Genomic DNA, 10,696 nt, shown 5'->3' on the forward strand with positions numbered 1-10,696 from the left:
GCGGCGCGCGGGCTCGTTCGGGCCCCGATGGGCTCGGGCGGGCTGGCGATGGGCTTGGCGGGCCCTGGCGGCGGCGTGCGGTGGGAGACGGCGGCGGGGTGACGTGGCGGGCTGCAGTTGGCCGAGGGGGCAGCGGCGAACATGTCTGGCCCAGATCAGACATGTCCGGCAGGCGAGAGGAGCGGGGCTAGGGTTTTGGGGGGATTTTCATCCGCGAATTTGGACGGGGAGGGCATATATATAGTTTCTGGGAGCTGGGAGAGTCCAAATGGAGCACAGTTTTCGCCCACACGATCGTGATCGAACGATCGAGAGCATGGAAGAGACTTTGATGGGTTTTGGGCGACTTTGGAAGGGTGTTGGGCTGCAAAGAGAAAGGGGGGTTTCGGGCTACGCGGTTAACCGATGGAGTATCAAACGACCTCCAAATGGCACGAAACTTGACAGGCGGTCTACCGGTGCTACACCAAGGCCGCTTGGCAAACTTCGGGCCATTCTGAGAACGTTTAACACCCGCTCATGAAAACAAGGTCTGAGAGGGGCGACGGGCGCGCGCGAGAGGTCTGGACTCCGAACGGACAACGGAGAGAACCGGGAGAACCCGAACGGATGCAAGTTTTGAAAAAACATGCGGATGAAATGAAGACGATGACATGGCAAAATGCAACACGCAAGAAAATGACATGGAAACTACGGCGAATATCTGGCGGACACCTGGCGCATCGGATCCGGGGCATTACAAGTAGTCCTGAGTTTGTTAGGAACCCGTTGCCTCTTTGCTTTCGGTTCTACACCGGCTCGGCTCCCCGAGGCAGCACCGGTCTCAGCGCCGGTCTCCATGCCGGTCTGAATCTCAGCGCCGGTCTCAGTCTCAGCACCAGTTTGTGTGTCGGTCTCAGTCCCCGATGCCACCGGTGGGCCCAGCAACAACATCGGTTGATCGTCGGTAAGGCTAAAATATTCATCTACCACCCGGTAGACGTCGTCGCAATCACCAGAACCCTGTCCTTCATCGTTGCTAGCCATGTTTCCTATGATTAAATCTAGTCAATTAATTCTAGACCTAATATAATGAATAATGACATAAAAAGGACTATTGTTTTGCAGGAATGTTGACTCCTTCCTGGTGCGGCAAATCCCGGGCACTCGATATGTCCTAGTTTGTAGCACAAGTCATGCCGAAATTCACGGAAAATTTCGGCATGACCTTTGCTAAAAAGTGGACAAATCGAGAACCTGAAATTTGCCGGAACAGAAATGAATCAACATTCCGGCAAAACATAGGCCACTCAGCATCATTCCCTGGAAACAACAAAGCCACTTGGGCACAATCGAACAACTTCCATGAAAAGATATAACATGACCACTTCAATGAAAAATAAAATTTGCCTAAATTCCTTTCGTTGAAAAATAGTGGTCTTTTCAAAAATCAAAAACCTTTGCAAAATGACCTCACTAAACACTCTCTGCCTAGGACAGAACCCAAATTATGTTGATCTAGCTATTCCTATCTCTCACACAAACACACATTATTATCTCTAACCCTTCTCTGCCTAGGACAGAACCCAATTAAATTGCAAAGGAACTCCATTTCTCTAACCCTTCCGACCTAATGCTCTAAAATAAAATTTTCCTCTAACCTAGCCAGCCTACTTATCCTAGCTTGTTAATCCAACGAACCTAATTAACCTACCTATTTAACCTAGTTAGTTAATCTAGTTTACCTAGATAATTAACCCTAATTAAACTAGTAAACGCAGCTAGTTCTCTGTCAAAGCCCAAAATAAATTTTTGCACTAATTAACCTAGATAATTAACCTAATTAAACTAGTTAACCTGACTAGTTCTCCGTCAAAACCATAACTAAATTTTTTCACTAACCTAGATAATTAACCTAATTAAACAAGTTAACCTAACTACTTCTCTGCCAAAGCCCTAACAAATTTTTTTCCCTAACCTAGATAATTAACCTAATTAAACTAGCTAACCTATGCATGAGAGAGAGAGGAGGGGTGGGGGCTTACAGAGGATGGCTTCGGTGGTGGCGACGGAGGCAGTGGTGGCGAGGGAGGCAGGGGCGTCTCCGGCGACGGCAAGGGAGGCAGGGGCGTCTTCGGTGACGGCGAGGGAGGCAGTTGTGGCGAGGAAGGATACGGTGGTGTCGACGGCGGCTCCGGTGGCGTTGACGAGACCGCGCGGCTCCATGGCGTTGGGGGCGGCTCCGGTGGCGTCGACGGCGCACGGCTCTGGTGGCGTCGACGTCGGCAGGAGACGACGGCGAAGTGGGGCGACGGCGAATCAGGGAGATGGCAGCGCGCGGGGTGGGTTGAGGGATTTGGAGGAGAAGTGGTGGCCGGGGGGAAACGGATTTTTGGTTAAGTCAAACTTAGCGGTACCGCGTTTGGTGAAACGCGCTATAGCTAAGATAGCTATAGCGGTTTTCACAAAACGCGCTGCTGCTATAGCTATGTAATTTTCTTCCATTTTTTAATTTCCTTTTCTGTTTCTATAGCGGGGGTCTAGGACACGCGCTGCAGCTACGTTAGCTACAGCGCCTCTTACAAACACACGCTGCTGCTATGTCTTCCTCCGTTTTTTCACTTTTTCATTTATTTTGCTTTACATTTTATTTTTTCCTTTCTTATTTTTCTATTTCTTTCATTTTCATTTAATTTTCTATTTGTTTTTCATCTTATTTTATTTCCATTAGCAGTAGCGCTATTCTTAGGAAATGCGCTGCTACCTATGCCCTAGCGGTAGCGCGTTTCCTCCAAGCCCGCTACTGCTATGCGTAGCCTACCATTCTACCAATTGGAATATTAGTAGTAGCGCTTTTGCCATTACACGCGCTACTGCTAAGATTGTATCTGTAGCGCGGTTTTCCTTCGATCGCTACTTCTATCTAGCACTAGCGTCCTTTTTTGACCCGCGTTGTTGCTAAATTTCTATGTATAAGGTTTTCCCTAGTAGTGCTAGTACTAATATCTGCATAGTGGGAACACGTTCAGGTTTGGTACGTACTAGTAGGTGTGAGCAGGCTTTCGAATGGGATGGGAACAAGGTAAAGATTAATTGATGGTTTTGGTTTCGAGGCCTGAAACGGCTCGCGATGAGTTTAGTGGAACATAAATTTCAAGTAGACTACACTGCTCAAATTCGTAAATATTATGTTATTGTCAAAAATTGGCACAAAGTACGAAGGAGACCAATGAAAGTACTACTAGCAACCCATGATTTAACTACTCGCATGCGTGCAATGGAGTAGTAATGTCTTTCTTCCGCCCTGATGTTCACTCAATTTGCATGCGCTGTATTAATTGACAATCAATGAAGTGAACGACTTTACACGTGTCAAATTATCACATGGGGTGGATTTTGGTACAAAATTGCATCCGCCCATGTACCCGCGTGTGCGTGCGAGGGAATGAGTGTGTGTGTGGCGTGCATGCACATCTTCTCTTCGTGCATGTACCGACAGTATGGCTCAGGGAGGACGAGTACATTCTTCTGGAACCAGCAGCACGTCAATGTGATCAATCCACACAAGGAGGTCGCGACAACGCCTCCACATGTGCCACGTGGCTTCATGAACTGTAAGAGAGACTCTGTGTAGCGTGCCATTGGAATTCTAATTTATGTGTTTTGCACATAGTCGAAGTACTAGTAAGGTACACGTGCATTGCACGCATAAGATTTTGCAACCAAATTATAAATAAATGCAGCAAGTTCCCCTCAAAAAAAGCATGTAAGCTCTGAGTCATATATGCCTGATGTAGACCTTCGTTTAATTCTTATAGTTCATCTCATTCAAAATCAATTAGTTTTATAAAAAAGCTAGGGCCTCTTGGATTCGTAGGATTTCCAAAAGGAGGGAATAGGAAAAACATGGGATTATAGTGGAATGTCGTCTTGAATCCTATAGGATTGTACGAGTGTTTGATTGTGCATAGAAAAAACGCAGAATTCTTTCAAAGAGGTTTGAGTGGATGGGATGTTTCCTAGGAAATCTAGTGCAAATGAATCATATGGAAAAATTCCTATGGTATACAATCCTACGAATCAAACAACCAAGATAGGAAAAATTCCTAAGGATTAGAATCCTCCAAAATTCCTTTTAGAATCCTTTGAATCAAAGAAGCCCTTAATCTATTTTATGATTCATGGAATTGTGCGTTGTAAAGCATAAAGTAAAAACAAATAATGGCAATTCAACTAGAAAACAAGTTTGGGCAGTTATGATACGGAAGATTCTAGAACAAAGGAGAACCACTATTGTTTTGAGGTTTTTGCATTATGCTTAAGTTCAACCATGAAGTCTGCTAGATTGTACATGTGGCAAAATCCGGTGGGGGGATAGAAGATGGTGCGAGGGGCCGAGTGGATGGAGACTATGAAGGAGTGCACAAGTGCAAGATCGATATTTAGAGAGAGGGGGCGAGAACGTGCGCTATTGCGCGCAGTGGCATAGCCATGAAAAATAAATGAGCTAGGGGGCCAAGCATTGCTAATCCTTTACGAGGAGGGTCAATTCATGAACTTAAACCATTTTTAGCAGCAATTTTCTAATGATCATATTCATATTAGCCTCAATATATAGTGATGTTAGGGGGGCAGGGCCCTTGCTTCCCCCTGTCTTCGCCATTGTGCGCGTGTCTGAGAGATGAAGCGGAAGGCATGGATGATGAGAGGGGGGCGTTGCATATATAATTAATGTGGGTGTATTAGCTATATATGTTAATCCTATATAGAGAGGTATAGATTGATCGATGTGGATGTGGGAAAGAGGGCGAGACCTCACTGGATATATCGATTGATCGGTTTGTGTGGAAAACTATGAAAGACCTAGCTATATACACACAGACATAGAGGAACATCAATCGTTGCGCACACAAGCGTGAGAGATAAAGAATGCCCGATATGATGGAGAGGGGGATGTGTGTGGGTGAGTGCCTTCATGGGAGACCGGCCTGAAGAAATAGATTGCATGTGGGTGTAAAAGACTAGGTGAGGTCATAATCAATGTAAAGTTGAATTCAAATATTTGTATAAGAGATCCTGATGTTTGAAACCCATGCATGCATGAATTTCAAGGGAGATATGGGCGGTGTGGTTTGGAAACGAGCATGTTGTAATGTATACACATTGAACAAGGTCAGACTGATTTGAATTTGAGATACCGATGGCAGACATCGTTTGGCCACGTCGCATCCGTGCATGGACACACTATTCTAATTGGAGATGATGGGTGGCTTTCGCATCACATATCTATATCTATACCCCTATATATATTATATTTTATATTTTTTATTGTGTGTGGGTAACTTTAACTTTGAAATATGGTCGTTGGATGAGGTGAATCCGATGGTCCAGGGATGGCAAATTTGAGCACTACTGGCCGTTGGATATCATCTAGATTCCACCAGATTTCACCACATGTATAATCTAGAAGACTATAAGCACTTCTTGTTTGTTCTAGAATCTTCCGTATCAGAAATGCCCAAATGTTTTTCTACATGATTTGCCATTATTTGTTTTTACTTTATGTCTTACAATGCACAATTCCATGAATCTTAAAATAGATTAGCTTTCTTATAAAAACTAGATGATTTTGAATGAAATGAACTATAAGAATTAAACGAACATCTACATCATTCATATATGACTCAAAGCTTACATGCTATAATGTCGTATTTATTCATTTGGTTGCCAAATCTCATGCGTGCAATGCACGTGTACCTTACTCTAGTCTAAATGGTGTCTGTGTGTGTGTTGTGCGTGTTGAGGTGCAAATTGTCTTTTTTTGGGTACGCGTTAAGCTTGTTCTCCCGAAATTTTGAGATGCGCCTTGTTATGCCGAAATTTCAAGCTAGCGTCTCTGTCTATCGTGCTGGGAAACTCCCACCTCTTCAACCCGTGCCTTGTTACCCCAAAATATTTAAGATATATCTTTTTCTCGTTGTGCTCCGGAAACTCCCTCCATCTCAACCCACGCCTTGCTATTCCAAAATTACAACACGCACGAAAACTCCCACCTCCTGTGAAATCCCGACACGGGAAATGCCCGTGGTACCCCTGGACCGAAAGAACCGCCTCAAATCGGTGGGGGTACTTTCGTAACTTAACCCACATTTCGGACAAGCGCGTCCCTAAGCCATGATTCCCCACTCCCATCCCATCCACCCACGCATTCGTACACCAAGGCCGTGAAAACCCGCGACGAAGCCCCACACCCTCCTCCATCCGCCACCTAGCCAGAGCCTCTTCCTTGATGATGTCGTCCACAGCAACACCTCGACGTCCCTCATCCACCATACCGGATGAGGATCCTCGTTGATCTCGTCGCCTCGCCGGTTCAGCCACCCCGTCCTCCACCTCCAAGGAGCTGCCCCGACGTTCCCCTCGTCTTTCGCACCACCTCCATTCCCGCACCGTCATCTTCACCTGCACCACCGGAAGAGCATCATCATCACCGTTTCCTCGGATGAAGCTGCGGCATAATCGGCGCAACCAAAGAGGTTGTACACTAATCGCCGCATTTTATTCTTGATTCGATCTCATGGTGCTGCCGGCGCTCGGTCCCGAGCCGATACGGCGCGGCTCCATCCACGGCGGCGGCGCTGGCCACTTCCTCCACGGCGTCGCTCCCTCGGCGGCGACGTCCACATTAGTAGGAGCTGATGCTGCTTTAGCTCTCGCTCGTGCTGCTGCTCTGCTCTTGCTCTCGGTCCTGTGCCTGGTCTGCTCTTGCTATTGCTCTTGCTCACGCAGCTGCTCTCGCTCTTGCTCTTGCTTGCGATGCTGCTCTGATCTTGCTCTTGCTCTTCCTGTGCCTGGTCGTCAACCAGCATCTTTGTCACCTTGAGGTTGCGGATTGTTGGTGAAACCAACAACGACAAGAACCTGACCGTAGTAGTGCGGTCAGGGTGGTCCTCGGTGTCGAAGATGATGGGCGTGCTGGACCATTTCAGCGGCTTTCGTGCATCAAACGATGGCTCCACCGCGGTGATCTCACGCGCCCACTACTTGAGTTGGTGGTGGGATGTATGTAGCAAGGCGCCACCATCGACGCACATGGCCTCTGTGGCTTTCTGGAACTCGTGGTCGCCGGACTCGTCGTCCTCGTCATGATCATCGTCTTCCTGCCTCTTGTCGCGGCCCCGGCGGGCCTCTCTTGCTGGTTATCTTTACCGCGGCGTCCTCCTTGGCCACCATGTTTCTTGCCAGATCCCTCTGTACCATCTGGGTACTTCTCCTTATCCTGCCGCTCATACTCGGCTTTCTGCTTCTCGGCGAGCAGCTCTACCTGCCGGTAGTTTTGGAGATCGTGGCCCTTGGTGCGGTGGATCTTGCAATACTGCTTGTCAGAGCCTCCTGGCTTGTCGGCCGCCACCAAGGCCCGGCAAGCGTCACACCCGGCAACCTCCTTGCCGGGGTTGCTTGCCTTGGTCTTCTTGGCGGTGCCAATGTTGTCGGATCCCTCAACGGCAAGCACGACCTTGCCCTTGCGCTTCCTATTACGGCGTCGACCCTTCTTTGCTGGGGTGGCGGTATCGCTAGTGGAGTCGGTTTCCGCACCGGCATGTTTGTCGAGGTACTTCCTTCCCTCCTCGGCACGAGCGCACCGATCGGCCAGAACATAGAGCTCGGCCACATCCTTAACCTTGTTCATCGCCAGTTCTTCATGCATCTTGCGATTGCGCATGTTCTTATGGAACGCACTGATCATGGCAGCGGGATGAACATCGGGGATGTTGTACTGCACCCGGCTGAACCTTTGGATGTACTTGCGCAGGTTTTCTCCTTCCTTCTGGGGGATGATGTGTAAATTACTCGCCTGGCCATGATCTTGGTGACCCACGTTAAAGGCGCCAACAAACTCATGGCACAGATCCGCCCAAGAAGGGATGGAATCCACCGGCAAGTAGTTGCCAAGCACCTTATCGTCGTGGGCCCCAGCAGCTTGCATCGCGATGGTGTAGATGCTGAGGAACTCCGACGGGTGAGTCTTGCCATTGTACTTCTCGCCAACATCGGGCTTAAACATAAGGTGGGAGGGCCACTGGAACTGCCGCAGCTCACGGGTGAAGACCGGACAACCCACCTCATAAGGCAGGCCACCGTAGCCTCCCGGCGCCAGGTGGTCCGTGGTGGGCCCTGCCCGCCTGTCCGACTGGTGGCGCGTGTCACGTCAGCACTCGATTGTAGTTCGAGCGTCCTCATGAGCCCGCTCCCGAAGGACTTGGCGCTCATCGTGGTTGGTTTGCGGGTCGGACGACATGATGGAGAAATCATCACGAGCGTCGCCCCGACGGGCCGACGCCCGGGGCGGTCGGGATGGAGGTGGGGAGTACACCGTGGCCGCGTCGCCTCCGGCGTGTCCTTTGCTAGCACGTGGCAGCCCGGCGGAGAAACGGCCGACGGGTTCCGCCAGCCGCAGCCCATCGTTGTTAGCGATGCCAACGAGGCTTCGGACGATGGCCCTCCATTCGTCAAGCTTTTCCGCAGTGGGAGGAAAGTCGAGGAGCAGCTGCGCGCGCTAGGGCTTCCGCTGTCGTGGGTGGCGGCAAGAGCTGGGTGGACCGCGATGCGCCTCGACTTCTAACCATGTTAGAAGGAGCTGCATCATGGCTCCGCAGCCATTCGCCACCTCCATCAGCACTTCGGCGCGCATGCTGGCCCTCCTCTTCATGTGACGGACGCACGGGACTCTTCCCAAGGCGGCGAGCAGGGTCACCAGCAGGGTGACGCTGCTCATCATGCACAACCTGAGAGGAGCGCGCCGTGGGCGCTGGTGTTGGAATCTTTGAGGTCACCGTGCCGCCGGCTGGCAGGACGGCGGCACCCCTGAAGGGACCCGCGCCGCCTCTGGAGCCCGCGACCGGCGGCTCGTCTCCCGGCGTGCGAACAGCGCCACTCGCCAGGCCTGAATCGCCAGGGTGGTGTGGATGTTCGCAGGCCGTGCCACAGGTTCTCTCCGTGACTGGCCCGCTACTGGTCCTCACCGGCGCTGGCAACTTGGTCCCAGACAAACCGATCGCCGTGGTCGCCTTCTTCTTGGGAGCCATGGCGACGAAGAACAGCTAAGCCAACTGCTAGACTAGATTCTCACAATAGCGAGCCCCCTACCTGGCGCGCCAAAGATGTCGGTGGGAAATGACACCTATGGGATCACTGGAATCCCTTCTACCACTACTAGGGAAAAGGCTAGCAGCAGCGCGGGTTTTAGGTGTATCAGTAGCGCGGGGAGTGGCGCTACTAATAAGGCGCTATAGCTAACACATAGCAGTAGCGCGTGGTCACCGGCGCTACTGCTACACAAGTGTAGCCGCAGCGCGGTTAGTGGAAACTTGCTACTGCTAGTAGCTCTAGCGCGCTTTGCCATGACCCGCTACTGCTATCGCGACGCTGCTGCTAACTTTTATACTCTCGCTACTGCTAATTTAAGTAGTTTTTTGTTTTTTCTGGCATATTCGTTTTGTATTTGAACAAGCTTTATAGAAGAATCTTTAGCACATAGAAATGCCATCATGATCCACATACAAATGCCTGTGAGACCACAAATGTAATCATAGCATATACATACAAATAGTCTCATCATAATCATCATCCAACACAAAGTGGTATCTTGCCATCATCTCGAAAATAGTGATACATGCAAGTCTCGAATACTTGCAACTACAACAACGTCATACATCTAAACAAAGGTATACACAAGAAGAGCTATCACTATAAGTCAGAGCGCAACTATGCAGTACATGAGGTGGAGGTTACGAATCCTCTCTCGCGCTAGCGTGAACCTCAAGTAACTAGCTTCTCCTTCTTGTTTTCTTTTGAAGCCTTTATGGCTGGCGCCCGTGAACCCATTCACTTGCGCCTGACACTCATGCCACTCGTTGTACACCCCCAGAACTTTCCTTTGTACGCGACATAGCAATTCTATCTCGCCATCAAGAAACTAGGTACCTGTTAGAGATGCATGTTCATGAAGAGGATGTACAATCATATATATGCAAAAAAATATACTAGAGCAACACCGAAAAAGAAAGGGTTAGCAACTAGATGCAACATACAGTACGCAAATTAATTAACTAGAGGTATACAGGTCATCGTACGCAAACTAAAAAAGTAGCATTATGCAAGTTCGGCAGGGACCGTGGACATCACAAAGTTTCATTGCTACAAAAAGTATACAAGTTCAACCGACACATATCATCATCATCGGCATCATAAATCACTAGAAGTTCCATCCTTCCATATCATCGAGGATGAACCCTAGCTTCTTGAATGGCGTGAGGTCTAGACATTGCATGCCTATGCGAGTTCGTACGTCAGCTCGCGATATAGGGCCATGGTGGAACATCCCCTTCTCATCGACAACTTCTTTCATGATGATCGTCGCAATGTCGCTTTGGATGCGAAAGAAGTCATCTCTAAGTTTATAATCCGCTTCTCCATGAGATTCTAGCCACTTGTGGATATGATCATCATTTCTGCTTCTCATGCGAAGCTTTTGGTGATCTGTGTTGAACTCAATCATGAGATGGACGATGTAGAATCCATCCTTCTTGCTTTGTTTTGGGACATGGATGTAGGAGAAGTTAGTTTTATGCGAGAAACCCATCTTCTTGTACGTTTGTTTCCTGATCTGCACGTGGCCACCTCTAAAGCTGAAGCCTTGGAGAGCATCATCTAGAAT

Source organism: Triticum aestivum, chromosome 3B (genome assembly GCF_018294505.1).
Source record: "Triticum aestivum cultivar Chinese Spring chromosome 3B, IWGSC CS RefSeq v2.1, whole genome shotgun sequence".
NCBI lineage: Eukaryota > Viridiplantae > Streptophyta > Magnoliopsida > Poales > Poaceae > Triticum > Triticum aestivum.